At 48.0% G+C, this 20244-nt stretch overlaps 14 non-coding genes across 14 annotated transcripts; all 14 read left to right on the top strand.

The window, feature by feature from the left end:
* The first annotated feature begins 855 nt into the window (after positions 1-855).
* On the top strand, positions 856-946 carry trnar-ucu (transfer RNA arginine (anticodon UCU)). Its single transcript is given in 2 exon segments — positions 856-892; positions 911-946. It is a non-coding gene; the product is annotated as a tRNA-Arg (tRNA).
* A 418-nt stretch (positions 947-1364) lies between these two features.
* trnan-guu (transfer RNA asparagine (anticodon GUU)) lies at positions 1365-1438 on the top strand. Its single transcript has one exon. It is a non-coding gene; the product is annotated as a tRNA-Asn (tRNA).
* An 86-nt stretch (positions 1439-1524) lies between these two features.
* On the top strand, positions 1525-1598 carry trnat-agu (transfer RNA threonine (anticodon AGU)). The gene has a single exon. It is a non-coding gene; the product is annotated as a tRNA-Thr (tRNA).
* A 1237-nt stretch (positions 1599-2835) lies between these two features.
* On the top strand, positions 2836-2926 carry trnar-ucu (transfer RNA arginine (anticodon UCU)). The gene is given in 2 exon segments: positions 2836-2872; positions 2891-2926. It is a non-coding gene; the product is annotated as a tRNA-Arg (tRNA).
* Positions 2927-3344: 418 nt separating this feature from the next.
* trnan-guu (transfer RNA asparagine (anticodon GUU)) lies at positions 3345-3418 on the top strand. The gene has a single exon. It is a non-coding gene; the product is annotated as a tRNA-Asn (tRNA).
* An 86-nt stretch (positions 3419-3504) lies between these two features.
* On the top strand, positions 3505-3578 carry trnat-agu (transfer RNA threonine (anticodon AGU)). Its single transcript has one exon. It is a non-coding gene; the product is annotated as a tRNA-Thr (tRNA).
* A 1237-nt stretch (positions 3579-4815) lies between these two features.
* Positions 4816-4906, top strand: trnar-ucu (transfer RNA arginine (anticodon UCU)). The gene is given in 2 exon segments: positions 4816-4852; positions 4871-4906. It is a non-coding gene; the product is annotated as a tRNA-Arg (tRNA).
* Positions 4907-5324: 418 nt separating this feature from the next.
* trnan-guu (transfer RNA asparagine (anticodon GUU)) lies at positions 5325-5398 on the top strand. The gene has a single exon. It is a non-coding gene; the product is annotated as a tRNA-Asn (tRNA).
* An 86-nt stretch (positions 5399-5484) lies between these two features.
* trnat-agu (transfer RNA threonine (anticodon AGU)) lies at positions 5485-5558 on the top strand. The gene has a single exon. It is a non-coding gene; the product is annotated as a tRNA-Thr (tRNA).
* A 1747-nt stretch (positions 5559-7305) lies between these two features.
* trnan-guu (transfer RNA asparagine (anticodon GUU)) lies at positions 7306-7379 on the top strand. Its single transcript has one exon. It is a non-coding gene; the product is annotated as a tRNA-Asn (tRNA).
* An 86-nt stretch (positions 7380-7465) lies between these two features.
* Positions 7466-7539, top strand: trnat-agu (transfer RNA threonine (anticodon AGU)). The gene has a single exon. It is a non-coding gene; the product is annotated as a tRNA-Thr (tRNA).
* Positions 7540-8775: 1236 nt separating this feature from the next.
* Positions 8776-8866, top strand: trnar-ucu (transfer RNA arginine (anticodon UCU)). Its single transcript is given in 2 exon segments — positions 8776-8812; positions 8831-8866. It is a non-coding gene; the product is annotated as a tRNA-Arg (tRNA).
* A 578-nt stretch (positions 8867-9444) lies between these two features.
* Positions 9445-9518, top strand: trnat-agu (transfer RNA threonine (anticodon AGU)). The gene has a single exon. It is a non-coding gene; the product is annotated as a tRNA-Thr (tRNA).
* Positions 9519-11266: 1748 nt separating this feature from the next.
* trnar-ucu (transfer RNA arginine (anticodon UCU)) lies at positions 11267-11357 on the top strand. Its single transcript is given in 2 exon segments — positions 11267-11303; positions 11322-11357. It is a non-coding gene; the product is annotated as a tRNA-Arg (tRNA).
* Positions 11358-20244: the final 8887 nt, after the last annotated feature.

Genomic DNA, 20244 nt, shown 5'->3' with positions numbered 1-20244 from the left:
TGTGCTATAGGCTGGCCACTGCTTGGTAGGAGTTTCCCGTACGTGAGTGACTGTTCCTTCCTTCCTTCACGTCCCGCTCAACCTCGTCTTCTTCTAAAGAGTTTGGCGCTGTCCTCAGAAGCTTTGGTCTTACTCAGCACCTGAGTGGCCCCACCAAGGGCAAAGGGCACACTCTGGACCTGCTAATGACAAAGCGGGTTAATATTTCAAATTACAGTGCGGTAAATGTTACTTTGATGGTTTCTGTATTTCTCCAGGTGCAATGAGTTTGCAGTCTTCTTTGCAAGACTCAGTTCAGAACATTAAAAATACCATTATTTGCAGATAACAAGCACGCAGCCAGCTAGACAACTGGAGTTAACCCATTTTGCATTTGTGGCTGACAAAACTTTCCAAGAGATCACCACAAGTGTGAGTTCCACTACATGCTGCCTTTATGCATTGCCTACTAGATTTTTAAAGTCTATGGTGAGCAGTCTGTTGGCTCCAATCAATCAAAAAGTCAACATGTTGCTTGGATCTGGAATTTTCCCAAGATCCTTAAAACTGCAGTCATTAAGCCTGTCTTAAAGAAGAGCAGTCTTGATGCCACAGTGCTAAATAATTACCGGCCCATCTCAAACCTATTACTACTCAGTTGTCCATTCAAGCATGCAAATTATTTACAACGACAGAAAATGCGCTGCTGTTACAAATTGGAATAAGATGGAAAAGTATCCCTGCACACACAGATTAACTGCACTCTTTTCACTTTTTGATTCTCAGTTTGTTGGCAAGGAATGACTGATGTGGACCCATTTTGGATGAAAACCGTGTTTTGCGTTTGTGGAAATGAGCATCATGGAAGAATGTATGGGCTCTGTGGCGCAATGGATAACGCATTGGACTTCTAGGCATAATTTGCAATGGCATTCAAAGGTTTTGGGTTCGAGTCCCACCAGAGTCGCTAATGGTGAGAGAACATACTAGTTTTTTTACAATGGAAAATCTGCTCGCTTTACTATCTGATGAAAGGCACTGCTGAACGAGGTTCAATTGCCAAGTGTGCTTGAAAAAGTAAGCAAATACATCGGCATTATGTCAAATAACATTATCTTGCAATTTTCCCTCAATATCCAGATTAACTGCAGGATATTGAGTGCGCAATAAATTGGCGAGAGTCGATTGATTGAAAGACTTCCAGTTTTTTTATAGCTACATTGGTACAGGGGATTTAGCTCAAAGGTAGAAAGATTGATGCCCTCGCTCTCCATTAAACACAGTTGATTGGACAGGGGCTGAACTTTCGAATGTTGCTGGCTCTCTTTAAAAAAAAAGATATTGCGGCTTGTCGACTCGCAAATATTTTATTGAGCGGGCTGTTTGTCTCTGTGGCGCAATTGGCCAGCGCGCTCGGCTGTTAACCGGGAGGTTGGTGGTTCGAGCCCACCCAGGGACGATTGGAAGAGGTATAGCAGGCAAAATCTATGAGGTAATATTGGTCACTGAATATCTAGCTGAAACAGGTTGGAGTAGCTTTTAGGAGGCGCTGTGGCTTAGATGGTCAAAGTGCCTGTCTAGTAAACAGGAGATCCTGGGTTCAAATCCCAACAGTGCCTTCATGATAGCCTTTCAAGCAAATCAGTTGTTTACATGTACAGAAAAACTTATCACTGAAAGAGCTCTTTTACATTTTTTAATTAGAGATTGAAAAGTATCCCTGAATAAACAGAGTAAATGCACTCTTTTCACTCCTTGTTTCTCAGTTTGATGGTAAGGATTGATTGATTGATGTAGACCGTTTTTGGATGACTGTTTTGCTTTTGTGAAAAAGGGGAATCAGACAAAAGTTGCAAAGGCATTCAAAGGCTGTGAGTTCGAGACCCACCAGAGTCACTGCTGTAACCCCTGTTATCTACATTGGTAAATAGGAAAGCCTGCTTGTGTTATTAACTGATGAAAGGAACTGCTAAATTTGGTTCAATTACCACAGAATCCCAGTGTGCTATAGGCTGGCCACTGCTTGGTAGGAGTTTCCCGTACGTGAGTGACTGTTCCTTCCTTCCTTCACGTCCCGCTCAACCTCGTCTTCTTCTAAAGAGTTTGGCGCTGTCCTCAGAAGCTTTGGTCTTACTCAGCACCTGAGTGGCCCCACCAAGGGCAAAGGGCACACTCTGGACCTGCTAATGACAAAGCGGGTTAATATTTCAAATTACAGTGCGGTAAATGTTACTTTGATGGTTTCTGTATTTCTCCAGGTGCAATGAGTTTGCAGTCTTCTTTGCAAGACTCAGTTCAGAACATTAAAAATACCATTATTTGCAGATAACAAGCACGCAGCCAGCTAGACAACTGGAGTTAACCCATTTTGCATTTGTGGCTGACAAAACTTTCCAAGAGATCACCACAAGTCTGAGTTCCACTACATGCTGCCTTTATGCATTGCCTACTAGATTTTTAAAGTCTATGGTGAGCAGTCTGTTGGCTCCAATCAATCAAAAAGTCAACATGTTGCTTGGATCTGGAATTTTCCCAAGATCCTTAAAACTGCAGTCATTAAGCCTGTCTTAAAGAAGAGCAGTCTTGATGCCACAGTGCTAAATAATTACCGGCCCATCTCAAACCTATTACTACTCAGTTGTCCATTCAAGCATGCAAATTATTTACAACGACAGAAAATGCGCTGCTGTTACAAATTGGAATAAGATGGAAAAGTATCCCTGCACACACAGATTAACTGCACTCTTTTCACTTTTTGATTCTCAGTTTGTTGGCAAGGAATGACTGATGTGGACCCATTTTGGATGAAAACCGTGTTTTGCGTTTGTGGAAATGAGCATCATGGAAGGATGTATGGGCTCTGTGGCGCAATGGATAACGCATTGGACTTCTAGGCATAATTTGCAAGGGCATTCAAAGGTTGTGGGTTCGAGTCCCACCAGAGTCGCTAATGGTGAGAGAACATACTAGTTTTTTTACAATGGAAAATCTGCTCGCTTTACTATCTGATGAAAGGCACTGCTGAACGAGGTTCAATTGCCAAGTGTGCTTGAAAAAGTAAGCAAATACATCGGCATTATGTCAAATAACATTATCTTGCAATTTTCCCTCAATATCCAGATTAACTGCAGGATATTGAGTGCGCAATAAATTGGCGAGAGTCGATTGATTGAAAGACTTCCAGTTTTTTTATAGCTACATTGGTACAGGGGATTTAGCTCAAAGGTAGAAAGATTGATGCCCTCGCTCTCCATTAAACACAGTTGATTGGACAGGGGCTGAACTTTCGAATGTTGCTGGCTCTCTTTTAAAAAAAAGATATTGCGGCTTGTCGACTCGCAAATATTTTATTGAGCGGGCTGTTTGTCTCTGTGGCGCAATTGGCCAGCGCGCTCGGCTGTTAACCGGGAGGTTGGTGGTTCGAGCCCACCCAGGGACGATTGGAAGAGGTATAGCAGGCAAAATCTATGAGGTAATATTGGTCACTGAATATCTAGCTGAAACAGGTTGGAGTAGCTTTTAAGAGGCGCTGTGGCTTAGATGGTCAAAGTGCCTGTCTAGTAAACAGGAGATCCTGGGTTCAAATCCCAACAGTGCCTTCATGATAGCCTTTCAAGCAAATCAGTTGTTTACATGTACAGAAAAACTTATCACTGAAAGAGCTCTTTTACATTTTTTAATTAGAGATTGAAAAGTATCCCTGAATAAACAGAGTAAATGCACTCTTTTCACTCCTTGTTTCTCAGTTTGATGGTAAGGATTGATTGATTGATGTAGACCGTTTTTGGATGACTGTTTTGCTTTTGTGAAAAAGGGGAATCAGACAAAAGTTGCAAAGGCATTCAAAGGCTGTGAGTTCGAGACCCACCAGAGTCACTGCTGTAACCCCTGTTATCTACATTGGTAAATAGGAAAGCCTGCTTGTGTTATTAACTGATGAAAGGAACTGCTAAATTTGGTTCAATTACCACAGAATCCCAGTGTGCTATAGGCTGGCCACTGCTTGGTAGGAGTTTCCCGTACGTGAGTGACTGTTCCTTCCTTCCTTCACGTCCCGCTCAACCTCGTCTTCTTCTAAAGAGTTTGGCGCTGTCCTCAGAAGCTTTGGTCTTACTCAGCACCTGAGTGGCCCCACCAAGGGCAAAGGGCACACTCTGGACCTGCTAATGACAAAGCGGGTTAATATTTCAAATTACAGTGCGGTAAATGTTACTTTGATGGTTTCTGTATTTCTCCAGGTGCAATGAGTTTGCAGTCTTCTTTGCAAGACTCAGTTCAGAACATTAAAAATACCATTATTTGCAGATAACAAGCACGCAGCCAGCTAGACAACTGGAGTTAACCCATTTTGCATTTGTGGCTGACAAAACTTTCCAAGAGATCACCACAAGTCTGAGTTCCACTACATGCTGCCTTTATGCATTGCCTACTAGATTTTTAAAGTCTATGGTGAGCAGTCTGTTGGCTCCAATCAATCAAAAAGTCAACATGTTGCTTGGATCTGGAATTTTCCCAAGATCCTTAAAACTGCAGTCATTAAGCCTGTCTTAAAGAAGAGCAGTCTTGATGCCACAGTGCTAAATAATTACCGGCCCATCTCAAACCTATTACTACTCAGTTGTCCATTCAAGCATGCAAATTATTTACAACGACAGAAAATGCGCTGCTGTTACAAATTGGAATAAGATGGAAAAGTATCCCTGCACACACAGATTAACTGCACTCTTTTCACTTTTTGATTCTCAGTTTGTTGGCAAGGAATGACTGATGTGGACCCATTTTGGATGAAAACCATGTTTTGCGTTTGTGGAAATGAGCATCATGGAAGGATGTATGGGCTCTGTGGCGCAATGGATAACGCATTGGACTTCTAGGCATAATTTGCAAGGGCATTCAAAGGTTGTGGGTTCGAGTCCCACCAGAGTCGCTAATGGTGAGAGAACATACTAGTTTTTTTACAATGGAAAATCTGCTCGCTTTACTATCTGATGAAAGGCACTGCTGAACGAGGTTCAATTGCCAAGTGTGCTTGAAAAAGTAAGCAAATACATCGGCATTATGTCAAATAACATTATCTTGCAATTTTCCCTCAATATCCAGATTAACTGCAGGATATTGAGTGCGCAATAAATTGGCGAGAGTCGATTGATTGAAAGACTTCCAGTTTTTTTATAGCTACATTGGTACAGGGGATTTAGCTCAAAGGTAGAAAGATTGATGCCCTCGCTCTCCATTAAACACAGTTGATTGGACAGGGGCTGAACTTTCGAATGTTGCTGGCTCTCTTTAAAAAAAAAGATATTGCGGCTTGTCGACTCGCAAATATTTTATTGAGCGGGCTGTTTGTCTCTGTGGCGCAATTGGCCAGCGCGCTCGGCTGTTAACCGGGAGGTTGGTGGTTCGAGCCCACCCAGGGACGATTGGAAGAGGTATAGCAGGCAAAATCTATGAGGTAATATTGGTCACTGAATATCTAGCTGAAACAGGTTGGAGTAGCTTTTAAGAGGCGCTGTGGCTTAGATGGTCAAAGTGCCTGTCTAGTAAACAGGAGATCCTGGGTTCAAATCCCAACAGTGCCTTCATGATAGCCTTTCAAGCAAATCAGTTGTTTACATGTACAGAAAACTTATCACTGAAAGAGCTCTTTTACATTTTTTAATTAGAGATTGAAAAGTATCCCTGAATAAACAGAGTAAATGCACTCTTTTCACTCCTTGTTTCTCAGTTTGATGGTAAGGATTGATTGATTGATTGATGTAGACCGTTTTTGGATGACTGTTTTGCTTTTGTGAAAAAGGGGAATCAGACAAAAGTTGCAAAGGCATTCAAAGGCTGTGAGTTCGAGACCCACCAGAGTCACTGTTGTAACCCCTGTTATCTACATTGGTAAATAGGAAAGCCTGCTTGTGTTATTAACTGATGAAAGGAACTGCTAAATTTGGTTCAAATACCACAGAATCCCAGTGTGCTATAGGCTGGCCACTGCTTGGTAGGAGTTTCCCGTACGTGAGTGACTGTTCCTTCCTTCCTTCACGTCCCGCTCAACCTCGTCTTCTTCTAAAGAGTTTGGCGCTGTCCTCAGAAGCTTTGGTCTTACTCAGCACCTGAGTGGCCCCACCAAGGGCAAAGGGCACACTCTGGGCCTGCTAATGACAAAGCGGGTTAATATTTCAAATTACAGTGTGGTAAATGTTACTTTGATGGTTTCTGTATTTCTCCAGGTGCAATGAGTTTGCAGTCTTCTTTGCAAGACTCAGTTCAGAACATTAAAAATACCATTATTTGCAGATAACAAGCACGCAGCCAGCTAGACAACTGGAGTTAACCCATTTTGCATTTGTGGCTGACAAAACTTTCCAAGAGATCACCACAAGTCTGAGTTCCACTACATGCTGCCTTTATGCATTGCCTACTAGATTTTTAAAGTCTATGGTGAGCAGTCTGTTGGCTCCAATCAATCAAAAAGTCAACATGTTGCTTGGATCTGGAATTTTCCCAAGATCCTTAAAACTGCAGTCATTAAGCCTGTCTTAAAGAAGAGCAGTCTTGATGCCACAGTGCTAAATAATTACCGGCCCATCTCAAACCTACTACTACTCAGTTGTCCATTCAAGCATGCAAATTATTTACAACGACAGAAAATGCGCTGCTGTTACAAATTGGAATAAGATGGAAAAGTATCCCTGCACACACAGATTAACTGCACTCTTTTCACTTTTTGATTCTCAGTTTGTTGGCAAGGAATGACTGATGTGGACCCATTTTGGATGAAAACCGTGTTTTGCGTTTGTGGAAATGAGCATCATGGAAGGATGTATGGGCTCTGTGGCGCAATGGATAACGCATTGGACTTCTAGGCATAATTTGCAAGGGCATTCAAAGGTTGTGGGTTCGAGTCACTAGAGTCGCTAATGGTGAGAGAACATACTAGTTTTTTTACAATGGAAAATCTGCTCGCTTTACTATCTGATGAAAGGCACTGCTGAACGAGGTTCAATTGCCAAGTGTGCTTGAAAAAGTAAGCAAATACATCGGCATTATGTCAAATAACATTATCTTGCAATTTTCCCTCAATATCCAGATTAACTGCAGGATATTGAGTGCGCAATAAATTGGCGAGAGTCGATTGATTGAAAGACTTCCAGTTTTTTTATAGCTACATTGGTACAGGGGATTTAGCTCAAAGGTAGAAAGATTGATGCCCTCGCTCTCCATTAAACACAGTTGATTGGACAGGGGCTGAACTTTCGAATGTTGCTGGCTCTCTTTAAAAAAAAAGATATTGCGGCTTGTCGACTCGCAAATATTTTATTGAGCGGGCTGTTTGTCTCTGTGGCGCAATTGGCCAGCGCGCTCGGCTGTTAACCGGGAGGTTGGTGGTTCGAGCCCACCCAGGGACGATTGGAAGAGGTATAGCAGGCAAAATCTATGAGGTAATATTGGTCACTGAATATCTAGCTGAAACAGGTTGGAGTAGCTTTTAAGAGGCGCTGTGGCTTAGATGGTCATAGTGCCTGTCTAGTAAACAGGAGATCCTGGGTTCAAATCCCAACAGTGCCTTCATGACAGCCTTTCAAGCAAATCAGTTGTTTACATGTACAGAAAACTTATCACTGAAAGAGCTCTTTTACATTTTTTAATTAGAGATTGAAAAGTATCCCTGAATAAACAGAGTAAATGCACTCTTTTCACTCCTTGTTTCTCAGTTTGATGGTAAGGATTGATTGATTGATGTAGACCGTTTTTGGATGACTGTTTTGCTTTTGTGAAAAAGGGGAATCAGACAAAAGTTGCAAAGGCATTCAAAGGCTGTGAGTTCGAGACCCACCAGAGTCACTGTTGTAACCCCTGTTATCTACATTGGTAAATAGGAAAGCCTGCTTGTGTTATTAACTGATGAAAGGAACTGCTAAATTTGGTTCAAATACCACAGAATCCCAGTGTGCTATAGGCTGGCCACTGCTTGGTAGGAGTTTCCCGTACGTGAGTGACTGTTCCTTCCTTCCTTCACGTCCCGCTCAACCTCGTCTTCTTCTAAAGAGTTTGGCGCTGTCCTCAGAAGCTTTGGTCTTACTCAGCACCTGAGTGGCCCCACCAAGGGCAAAGGGCACACTCTGGGCCTGCTAATGACAAAGCGGGTTAATATTTCAAATTACAGTGTGGTAAATGTTACTTTGATGGTTTCTGTATTTCTCCAGGTGCAATGAGTTTGCAGTCTTCTTTGCAAGACTCAGTTCAGAACATTAAAAATACCATTATTTGCAGATAACAAGCACGCAGCCAGCTAGACAACTGGAGTTAACCCATTTTGCATTTGTGGCTGACAAAACTTTCCAAGAGATCACCACAAGTCTGAGTTCCACTACATGCTGCCTTTATGCATTGCCTACTAGATTTTTAAAGTCTATGGTGAGCAGTCTGTTGGCTCCAATCAATCAAAAAGTCAACATGTTGCTTGGATCTGGAATTTTCCCAAGATCCTTAAAACTGCAGTCATTAAGCCTGTCTTAAAGAAGAGCAGTCTTGATGCCACAGTGCTAAATAATTACCGGCCCATCTCAAACCTACTACTACTCAGTTGTCCATTCAAGCATGCAAATTATTTACAACGACAGAAAATGCGCTGCTGTTACAAATTGGAATAAGATGGAAAAGTATCCCTGCACACACAGATTAACTGCACTCTTTTCACTTTTTGATTCTCAGTTTGTTGGCAAGGAATGACTGATGTGGACCCATTTTGGATGAAAACCGTGTTTTGCGTTTGTGGAAATGAGCATCATGGAAGTATGTATGGGCTCTGTGGCGCAATGGATAACGCATTGGACTTCTAGGCATAATTTGCAAGGGCATTCAAAGGTTGTGGGTTCGAGTCCCACCAGAGTCGCTAATGGTGAGAGAACATACTAGTTTTTTTACAATGGAAAATCTGCTCGCTTTACTATCTGATGAAAGGCACTGCTGAACGAGGTTCAATTGCCAAGTGTGCTTGAGAAAGTAAGCAAATACATCGGCATTATGTCAAATAACATTATCTTGCAATTTTTCCTCAATATCCAGATTAACTGCAGTATATTGAGTGCGCAATAAATTGGCGAGAGTCGATTGATTGAAAGACTTCCAGTTTTTTTATAGCTACATTGGTACAGGGGATTTAGCTCAAAGGTAGAAAAATTGATGCCCTCGCTCTCCATTAAACACAGTTGATTGGACAGGGGCTGAACTTTCGAATGTTGCTGGCTCTCTTTAAAAAAAAAGATATTGCGGCTTGTCGACTCGCAAATATTTTATTGAGCGGGCTGTTTGTCTCTGTGGCGCAATTGGCCAGCGCGCTCGGCTGTTAACCAGGAGGTTGGTGGTTCGAGCCCACCCAGGGACGATTGGAAGAGGTATAGCAGGCAAAATCTATGAGGTAATATTGGTCACTGAATATCTAGCTGAAACAGGTTGGAGTAGCTTTTAAGAGGCGCTGTGGCTTAGATGGTCAAAGTGCCTGTCTAGTAAACAGGAGATCCTGGGTTCAAATCCCAGCAGTGCCTTCATGACAGCCTTTCAAGCAAATCAGTTGTTTACATGTACAGAAAAACTTATCACTGAAAGAGCTCTTTTACATTTTTTAATTAGAGATTGAAAAGTATCCCTGAATAAACAGAGTAAATGCACTCTTTTCACTCCTTGTTTCTCAGTTTGATGGTAAGGATTGATTGATTGATGTAGACCGTTTTTGGATGACTGTTTTGCTTTTGTGAAAAAGGGGAATCAGACAAAAGTTGCAAAGGCATTCAAAGGCTGTGAGTTCGAGACCCACCAGAGTCACTGTTGTAACCCCTGTTATCTACATTGGTAAATAGGAAAGCCTGCTTGTGTTATTAACTGATGAAAGGAACTGCTAAATTTGGTTCAAATACCACAGAATCCCAGTGTGCTATAGGCTGGCCACTGGTTGGTAGGAGTTTCCCGTACGTGAGTGACTGTTCCCTCCTTCCTTCACGTCCCGCTCAACCTCGTCTTCTTCTAAAGAGTTTGGCGCTGTCCTCAGAAGCTTTGGTCTTACTCAGCACCTGAGTGGCCCCACCAAGGGCAAAGGGCACACTCTGGACCTGCTAATGACAAAGCGGGTTAATATTTCAAATTACAGTGTGGTAAATGTTACTTTGATGGTTTCTGTATTTCTCCAGGTGCAATGAGTTTGCAGTCTTCTTTGCAAGACTCAGTTCAGAACATTAAAAATACCATTATTTGCAGATAACAAGCACGCAGCCAGCTAGACAACTGGAGTTAACCCATTTTGCATTTGTGGCTGACAAAACTTTCCAAGAGATCACCACAAGTCTGAGTTCCACTACATGCTGCCTTTATGCATTGCCTACTAGATTTTTAAAGTCTATGGTGAGCAGTCTGTTGGCTCCAATCAATCAAAAAGTCAACATGTTGCTTGGATCTGGAATTTTCCCAAGATCCTGTTACGGCAGTTTCCTGTAAACAATGATCAAGTAAAGAGTAACCAGGCAATAACTTGAAGCAGAAACAGAGTCTCTCGGTCTCTCTCAAAAGGTGGAAGTTTATTCACGTGCACAGTGGATAAACACCCTCACTTTCCCTAAGACAAGTTCGTTCTGTCCCTACCTAACTTTACAAGTTACAAAGTACACCTTTTATAGGTGGTAACAAACATAACATAATCACAACCCAAATCAGCTCAAAAAGAGATAGACCAGACTATCACGTCCGTGACGGTTCAGCTCTCTCTTCAGAGGTTTAATCAAAGACCATTTCCACACTGAATCCGGTCCTGACGCATTAATTGATGATTAAGAGGCGCCGGACAGTAGATATTCAGTATAATCAGGACCTCATATTCTTATCCCATCTGCACACAGGAGAACAACAAAGATATTAATTCCGTGACATGTCATGGCCTAAAACAACATTAGAATGACATGACATGACCCATTTTCTGCCATTACAATCCTTAAAACTGCAGTCATTAAGCCTGTCTTAAAGAAGAGCAGTCTTGATGCCACAGTGCTAAATAATTACCGGCCCATCTCAAACCTACTACTACTCAGTTGTCCATTCAAGCATGCAAATCATTTACAACGACAGAAAATGCGCTGCTGTTACAAATTGGAATAAGATGGAAAAGTATCCCTGCACACACAGATTAACTGCACTCTTTTCACTTTTTGATTCTCAGTTTGTTGGCAAGGAATGACTGATGTGGACCCATTTTGGATGAAAACCGTGTTTTGCGTTTGTGGAAATGAGCATCATGGAAGGATGTATGGGCTCTGTGGCGCAATGGATAGCGCATTGGACTTCTAGGCATAATTTGTAAGGGCATTCAAAGGTTGTGGGTTCCAGTCCCACCAGAGTCGCTAATGGTGAGAGAACATACTACTTTTTTTACAATGGAAAATCTGCTCGCTTTACTATCTGATGAAAGGCACTGCTGAACGAGGTTCAATTGCCAAGTGTGCTTGAAAAAGTAAGCAAATACATCGGCATTATGTCAAATAACATTATCTTGCAATTTTTCCTCAATATCCAGATTAACTGCAGGATATTGAGTGCGCAATAAATTGGCGAGAGTCGATTGATTGAAAGACTTCCAGTTTTTTTATAGCTACATTGGTACAGGGGATTTAGCTCAAAGGTAGAAAGATTGATGCCCTCGCTCTCCATTAAACACAGTTGATTGGACAGGGGCTGAACTTTCGAATGTTGCTGGCTCTCTTTAAAAAAAAAGATATTGCGGCTTGTCGACTCGCAAATATTTTATTGAGCGGGCTGTTTGTCTCTGTGGCGCAATTGGCCAGCGCGCTCGGCTGTTAACCGGGAGGTTGGTCGTTCGAGCCCACCCAGGGACGATTGGAAGAGGTATAGCAGGCAAAATCTATGAGGTAATATTGGTCACTGAATATCTAGCTGAAACAGGTTGGAGTAGCTTCTAACCCTTTAAGCGCCAAAGTCTCAGAAATGCAACTTTACCGTACAAGGAAATTAATGAAATAATAGTAGAAAATGAATCACTTCAGTCATTGGTCGGTTCGGTGCAACTTCCCTTTATTAGCCAGGTATGATCCAGGGCAGATCCGGTAAGGAAAAAAATGGCTGGAGGAAGTACACGTGGCATGCAATTTACAGCAGATTCTGACTCTGAAGGGTATTATCTCCCCGAGAGTGACGATGGATTTCCAAGTGGAGATGAAGGGACTTCGAAACAACGGACAGGTGCAAAGGACAGACGGAGGCGAGGAACCAGTGGAACCAGTGGCTGCAGTAAAACTTGCCCGGTGGATGAGAGCTGGGACATGCTGAGAGAGGTCGAGGTATTTGAGGCATGGATCAAACCTTTTGAAGACCCAGTTGGCTACACAGGAGAGATGGATCTGACGGATGCTAATCCATTTGATATTCTGTCACTCTTTCTGACCGATCAGTTTTGGACTTTCATTACTGATGAAACAAATAGATATGCACATCAGTGTATGGCACCTATGATTCTGAAGCCACATTCAAGATTTCTTGAGTGGTATGATGTATCAGTCACCGAAATGAAAGCTTTCTTCGCTTTGCATCTCTCCATGGGCCTTGTTGAGAAACCTGAAATCGAGGATTACTGGGGAACATTTTGGCTTACACAAACGCCTGGATTTGGAAATGTAATGTCAAGAAACAGATTTGAAATCATTCTTTCGTTCTTTCATTTTGTCAACAATAATGATTATGTGAGAACAGGCGAGCCCGGGCACGATAAACTGTTCAAAGTCCGCCCAATAATAGATTTGATTATTCCCAAATTTGCAGCAGTTTACAGTCCAATCAAGGAGCTTTCTTTAGATGAAATGACAATAGCTTTCAAGGGGAGATCTTCACTAAAATGTTACTCTCCGAATAAACCTGACAAATATGGCTATAGAGTGTATGCCCTGAGTGAAAGCTGTTCAGGGTATGTTTTGCGCTGGTCAATGCACACTGGACAGTACAAAAATAATGCAAGCAACATCAGTGCAACACACGCAGTTGTCCGTGAGTTGGTTTCTCCCTTTACGGGCAAAGGACACGAGATTTACATGGACAGTTACTATACCTCGCCTGTAATTGCAAATGAATTAGCAGATTTGGAAACTGGACTGTGTGGGACGGTAAGGATTACCAGGTTGGGGATGCCAAAATGCCTTGGTAAAAGTGTCTTACAGCTGAAAAAAGGAGATGACCCAGTTTTTTGCAGAAAGGGAAAACTCCTGGCTTGTGCTTGGCACGATACTAAACGTCTCACCATGTTGTCCACAGTCCATGGAAATGATTGTGTTCAGAGGAGGATCCGATCCAAGACAGATGACACTGGCTTCCGTGACATCAAAAGACCTGTATGTGTCGACCAGTACAACGCCTACATGGGTGGAGTGGACACTGCTGACCAGAGGATGAAGACATACCTCTTTCCACACAGGTCCCGGAAATGGTATCATCGCATATTCAATGCCATTATAAGCATAAGTATTGTCAACTCACACATCATATACACCAAATCCACTCCAGGCCCACACAAACCTTTAAAGGTTTACATTCAGAACATTATTGATGCATTACTGGCTGATCACTCCAAAAAACAAGAAAGGCGCTCAAGACCGGAAAGTGAAATGCCACAGAGACTCACAGAGCGTCATTGGCTTTGTCAAGCAGAGGGACGTCCAGACTGCGCCGTGTGCTCTGACCGCTCTCGTACCAAAGGCAGGCGGCAAACAAAGTACAGGTGCCGTCAGTGTGGCGTTGGCCTCTGTGCGGTTCCATGCAACGAGAGATACCATACGCTAAAAAACTTTAAATGCTGTCATTTGGATATGTAAAAGTGCAGGGTACCTTGACCCTGGATGGACATCTTTTCTGTGATGGCTCTCTCCTTTCTTCACTGCTTTCTCCACAACCTGCCTGGCACCAATGATGGATGTATAAGTTGGAAAAATAAAAAAAATGAAAAAAATACATAATAAAAACCGTGTTTGTCATCATTTGGTCAGAACTTGTAATCAGGGCCCGAGTTTGAAGATGTGAGCAAAAGGGGTGAAAATGGGTTAAAATGTGAAAAAACACCAAAATGAGCAAAATGAAATAATCCCCCATCATCAGTGCACAGTTTGCCCCCAGAAAAGCACTCCCCTGGGGCCTGGAGGTGATCTGACCACCAGAATATAGTACCATATACCCCTGCTGGACTTAGAAAAAAAACCGAGCTTCCAGCCAATAGTACACTATACCCGAGGGACTCTGTCGTTTTTCGGCAATAGTACACTATACCCGAGGGACTCTGTCGTTTTTCGGCAATAGTACACTATACCCGAGGGACTCTGTCGTTTTTCGGCAATAGTACACTATACCCGAGGGACTCTGTCGTTTTTCGGCAATAGTACACTATACCCGAGGGACTCTGTCGTTTTTCGGCAATAGTACACTATACCCGAGGGACTCTGTCGTTTTTCGGCAATAGTACACTATACCCGAGGGACTCTGTAGTTTTTCCGGGCCGTAGTATGAAGTTGTGAGCAAAAGGGGTGAAAATGGGTTAAAATGTGAAAAAACACCAAAATGAGCAAAATGAAATAATCCCCCATCATCAGTGCACTGTTTGCCCCCAGAAAAGCACTCCCCTGGGGCCTGGAGGTGATCTGACCATCAGAGTATAGCACCATATGCCCCTGAGGGACTTAGAGTAAAAACCGAAATAGTACACTATACCTGAAAAGACTCTGTCATTTTTCGGCAATAGTACACTATACCCGAGCGACTCTGTCGTTTTTCGGCAATAGTACACTATATACCGTTGGACTTAGTCGTTTTTTGGGCTCGTGGGAATAAGCGTTCAGCTCAAGATTCCCGGGCTAAATCACGCTGCTCCCGAGAAATTCTTACGCTGCTCTCACGCGGAATGTGCAAAATGGTAATGCTGGGAGGGAGGGGCGGGCGGTTTTTGAGAATGACGTTTTTCGCAATCGAAACAGGTACATTTCCTGGTTGTGCGGCTACCGGGCAAGGAGCTCGTTTGACGGGCACACGAGAACCGCGATCGATGGGCCCCGTTCTGGTTTTATCCAGCTTCCAAGGCTCCTTCACAGCCGTAATGTCAAGTCATGGTTCGGAGGTGCGGAGGTGAGCGTCGGATCACGGAGGCTCTGAATGGAGCCCCGCGCTCCGCGCTCCTCCGGGCTCTAAGCGCCGCTCAGACCCGGCATGAGAGGGTCTATTTTCGGCTTGATTTTACCAGACTCCCGGGCACTTCCAGAAGCTTCCTGTTTGCTCTGATTGCTCGGGGCAGAGCACGGTGTCACGCTGACCACGGGCTGTACGTGGAGGTGAGAGCTGGTTGTAAGGCGGATCACGGAGGCTCTGAATGGAGCCCCGCGCTCCTCCGGGCTCTAAGCGCCGCTCAGACCCGGCATGAGAGGGTCTATTTTCGGCTTGATTTTACCAGACTCCCGGGCACTTCCAGAAGCTTCCTGTTTGCTCTGATTGCTCGGGGCAGAGCACGGTGTCACGCTGACCACGGGCTGTACGCGGAGGTGAGAGCTGGTTGTAAGGCGGATCACGGAGGCTCTGAATGGAGCCCCGCGCTCCGCGCTCCTCCGGGCTCTAAGCGCCGCTCAGACCCGGCATGAGAGGGTCTATTTTCGGCTTGATTTTACCAGACTCCCGGGCACTTCCAGAAGCTTCCTGTTTGCTCTGATTGCTCGGGGCAGAGCACGGTGTCACGCTGACCACGGGCTGTACGCGGAGGTGAGAGCTGGTTGTAAGGCGGATCACGGAGGCTCTGAATGGAGCCCCGCGCTCCGCGCTCCTCCGGGCTCTAAGCGCCGCTCAGACCCGGCATGAGAGGGTCTATTTTCGGCTTGATTTTACCAGACTCCCGGGCACTTCCAGAAGCTTCCTGTTTGCTCTGATTGCTCGGGGCAGAGCACGGTGTCACGCTGACCACGGGCTGTACGCGGAGGTGACCCGCTCCGTGATCTTACCGCCGCCCAGACCCAGGGCCATCCACCCCGCACACGGCCAGACTTTGCCCGGCCAGGGAGCACCTTCTGCGGGTCGGAGGCTCCGGGTCGGAGCCCCTGGAGCCTGGAGCCCTCACCGGGCCCCGAACTCGGCTGCCGGAGGCAGTGCAGTGCCTCATGGATAAAAGGCACCCAGCCGTCCAACTCGCGTGAGGCGGAGCAGGGATCATCCATGAATCAACCATGAAAATGGTACAAATCATGGTTCTATGTATACCAGACAAAGAGCTTGGTCTATTGGCACTCAAGACCCGCCATCGTAGGGCCCCGTTCTGGTTTTATCCAGCTTCGAAGGCTCCTGCGCACTGCGGGTTTGTTTACATTTTGCGGCTGTGGTTTGCTCCGGCTAACCTCACGCCGGACACGTTGGAAGCGAGGCCGAGACAGAGGTCCCACCAGGCGCGGGGCTTCAGTCTGACTGGCTTCCCCCGCGCCTGGCCCCTTGTCTCCGGAGATGGGACCGTCACTCACCCCCGCACTGAAGGACGCGCGGCTTGAAGGATGATGGCTGCGCTTAGCCCCTGTGCCAGGGGCTCTGAGCCAGTCCCCTTCAGCCTCAACGCGTCCGGTGGGAACACAGTCCGGGTCCATTGTCACTCACCCCTGCGCAGAAGGACGCGCGGCTTGGAGGATGATGGCTGCGCTTAGCCCCTGGCACAGGGGTTCTGCACCAGTCCCCTTCAGCCTCAACGCATCCGGTGGAACAACAGTCCAGGCCCTCTGTCACTCACCCCCGCACTGAAGGACGCGCGGCTTGAAGGATGATGGCTGTGCTTAGCCCCTGTGCCAGGGGCTCTGAGCCAGTCCCCTTCAGCCTCAACGCCCCTTCAGCCTCAACGCGTCCGGTGGAACAACAGTCCAGGCCCACTGTCACTCACCCCCGCACTGAAGGACGCGCGGCTTGGAGGATGATGGCTGCGCTTAGCCCCTGTTACAGGGGCTCTGCGCCAGTCTCCTTCAGCCTCAACGCGTCCGACGGAACCACAGTCCGAGCCCATTGTCACTCACCCCCGCGCAGCAGGAGGCGCGGCTTGAAGGATGATGGCTGCGCTTAGCCCCTGGGCCCAAGGGCTCTGCGCCAGTCCCCTTCAGCCTCAACGTGTCCGATGGCTCTGCGCGGGGCGGGGGGCAGGGCCGGCGCATATTTTTGGTCCGACTCCGGTCCCTTCCTCGTCTCTGAGTTTGTCAAATGCAGCGCCTGTCCAGGGCTCACTTTGCTATCAACTGGCTGGTCACCGCCATCGTAGGGCCCCGTTCTGGTTTCATCCAGCTTCGAAGGCTCCTGCGCACTGCGGGGTTGTTGGCATTTGTGGTCCTGATTTGCGCTGGCTCACCCTTACGCTGGACACAGCGCCAGATGATATATTTGGTCCGACTCCGGTCCCTTCCTCGTCTCTGAGTTTGTCAAATGCAGCGCCTGTCCAGGGCTCACTTTGCTATCAACTGGCTGGTCACCGCCATCGTAGGGCCCCGTTCTGGTTTCATCCAGCTTCGAAGGCTCCTGCGCACTGCGGGGTTGTTGGCATTTGTGGTCCTGATTTGCGCTGGCTCACCCTTACGCTGGACACAGCGCCAGATGATATATTTGGTCCGACTCCGGTCCCTTCCTCGTCTCTGAGTTTGTCAAATGCAGCGCCTGTCCAGGGCTCACTTTGCTATCAACTGGCTGGTAACCGCCATCGTAGGGCCCCGTTCTGGTTTCATCCAGCTTCGAAGGCTCCTGCGCACTGCGGGGTTGTTGGCATTTGTGGTCCTGATTTGCGCTGGCTCACCCTTACGCTGGACACAGCGCCAGATGATATATTTGGTCCGACTCCGGTCCCTTCCTCGTCTCTGAGTTTGTCAAATGCAGCGCCTGTCCAGGGCTCACTTTGCTATCAACTGGCTGGTCACCGCCATCGTAGGGCCCCGTTCTGGTTTCATCCAGCTTCGAAGGCTCCTGCGCACTGCGGGGTTGTTGGCATTTGTGGTCCTGATTTGCGCTGGCTCACCCTTACGCTGGACACAGCGCCAGATGATATATTTGGTCCGACTCCGGTCCCTTCCTCGTCTCTGAGTTTGTCAAATGCAGCGCCTGTCCAGGGCTCACTTTGCTATCAACTGGCTGGTCACCGCCATCGTAGGGCCCCGTTCTGGTTTCATCCAGCTTCGAAGGCTCCTGCGCACTGCGGGGTTGTTGGCATTTGTGGTCCTGATTTGCGCTGGCTCACCCTCACGCTGGACACAGCGCCAGATGATATATTTGGTCCGACTCCGGTCCCTTCCTCGTCTCTGAGTTTGTCAAATGCAGCTCCTGTCCAGGGCTCACTTTGCTATCAACTGGCTGGTCACCGCCATCGTAGGGCCCCGTTCTGGTTTCATCCAGCTTCGAAGGCTCCTGCGCACTGCGGGGTTGTTGGCATTTGTGGTCCAGAGCCCCGGCTCTAAATTAAACCTGTTACCCTAGTAGGCCGGCCTCCGGGTCCCCCTCTCTTCTTCGGTTATGGAGTACATTGGGCGCGGGGGCAGCCAGTGGAGGGCAAGGGCCCTGCCTCCAAGTGTGGTGTAGGGGACAGGGGAGCCAGGGCCTTGGGGTCCTGGTGCTTTTTATCTTTTAAAGTGGCTCAGAGTACCAAGGGCACGGACTTCCAGGGGGCTGCACCAAGGGTGTGTAGCTCGTGTTGGGGTGCTTAAGTGTGGGTACCCGGGGACGAAAGGTGGGCCGGGGCCGGCGCGAGCCTCTGTGGTGAGTGCTGGGCCGTTCCCTTGGTACTCCAGTCGGAGTACCAAGGGCACGGACTTCCATGGTATAGTACCAAGGGCACGGACCTCCAGGGGGCTGAAACAAGGGTGTGTAGCCCGTGTGGGGGTGCTTAAGTGTGGGTCCCCGGGTTCGAAGGGAGGGCCTGGTCCCCGGTGGTCATCCCCGGAGTCCCAGAGCCTGCAACCCGGGGAAGAGTGGCCCGTCCCCATACTGAGTTTGGGGGAATGCGGGGTGGCTCTGGAGGGGCTCCAGGGGTTCCAGGGGGTGCTCGGCGGAGGCCATGCCCAGCCAGAGTGGCCCTTCCCCGGGCAGAATCTGGGGAGAGTGGGGGGTGGCTCTGGAGGTGCTCCGGGGGCTCCAGGGGTTCCAGGGGGTGCTCAGTGGGGGCCATGCCCAGCCAGAGTTGCCCTTCCCCGGGGTGAGTCTGGAGGAGTGGGGGGTGGCTCTGGAGGGGCTCCAGGGATTCCAGGGGGGTGCTCGGCGGAGGCCATGCCCAGCCAGAGTGGCCCTTCCCCGAGCATAGTCTGGGGAGAGTGGGGGGTGGCTCTGGAGGTGCTCCAGGGGTTCCAGGGGGTGCTCAGTGGGGGCCATGCCCAGCCAGAGTGGCCCTTCCCCGGGCAGAGTCTGGAGGAGTGGGGGGTGGCTCTGGAGGTGCTCCGGGGGCTCCAGGGGTTCCAGGGGGTGCTCAGCGGAGGCCATGCCCAGCCAGAGTGGCCCTTCCCCGGGCAGAGTCTGGAGGAGTGGGGGGTGGCTCTGAAGGTGCTCCGGGGGCTCAAGGGGGTGCTAAGTGGAGGTCATGCCCAGCCAGAGTGGCCCTTCCCCGGGCAGAATCTGGGGAGAGTGGGGGGTGGCTCTGGAGGTGCTCCGGGGGCTCCAGGGGTTCCAGGGGGTGCTCAGTGGGGGCCATGCCCAGCCAGAGTGGCCCTTCCCCGGGGTGAGTCTGGAGGAGTGGGGGGTGGCTCTGGAGGTGCTCCGGGGGCTCCAGGGGGTGCTCAGTGGAGGCCATGCCCAGCCAGAGTGGCCCTTCCCCGGGCAGAGTCTGGAGGAGTGGGGGGTGGCTCTGGAGGTGCTCCGGGGGCTCCAGGGGTTCCAGGGGGTGCTCAGTGGGGGCCATGCCCAGCCAGAGTGGCCCTTCCCCGGGCAAAGTCTGGAGGAGTGGGGGGTGGCTCTGGAGGGGTTCCAGGGGGTGCTCGGCGGAGGCCATGCCCAGCCAGAGTGGCCCTTCCCCGGGCATAGTCTGGGGAGAGTGGGGGGTGGCTCTGGAGGTGCTCCGGGGGCTCCAGGGGGTGCTCAGTGGAGGCCATGCCCAGCCAGAGTGTCCCTTCCCCGGGCAGAGTCTGGAGGAGTGGGGGGTGGCTCTGGAGGTGCTCCGGGGGCTCCAGGGGTTCCAGGGGGTGCTCAGCGGAGGCCATGCCCAGCCAGAGTGTCCCTTCCCCGGGCAGAGTCTGGAGGAGTGGGGGGTGGCTCTGGAGG

This window comes from Eucyclogobius newberryi, unplaced genomic scaffold (assembly GCF_026437365.1).
Source record: "Eucyclogobius newberryi isolate DKJ021-1_F unplaced genomic scaffold, fEucNew1.0.hap1 SCAF_8, whole genome shotgun sequence".
NCBI lineage: Eukaryota > Metazoa > Chordata > Actinopteri > Gobiiformes > Gobiidae > Eucyclogobius > Eucyclogobius newberryi.
This window is presented reverse-complemented; position numbering and strand designations above follow the sequence as displayed.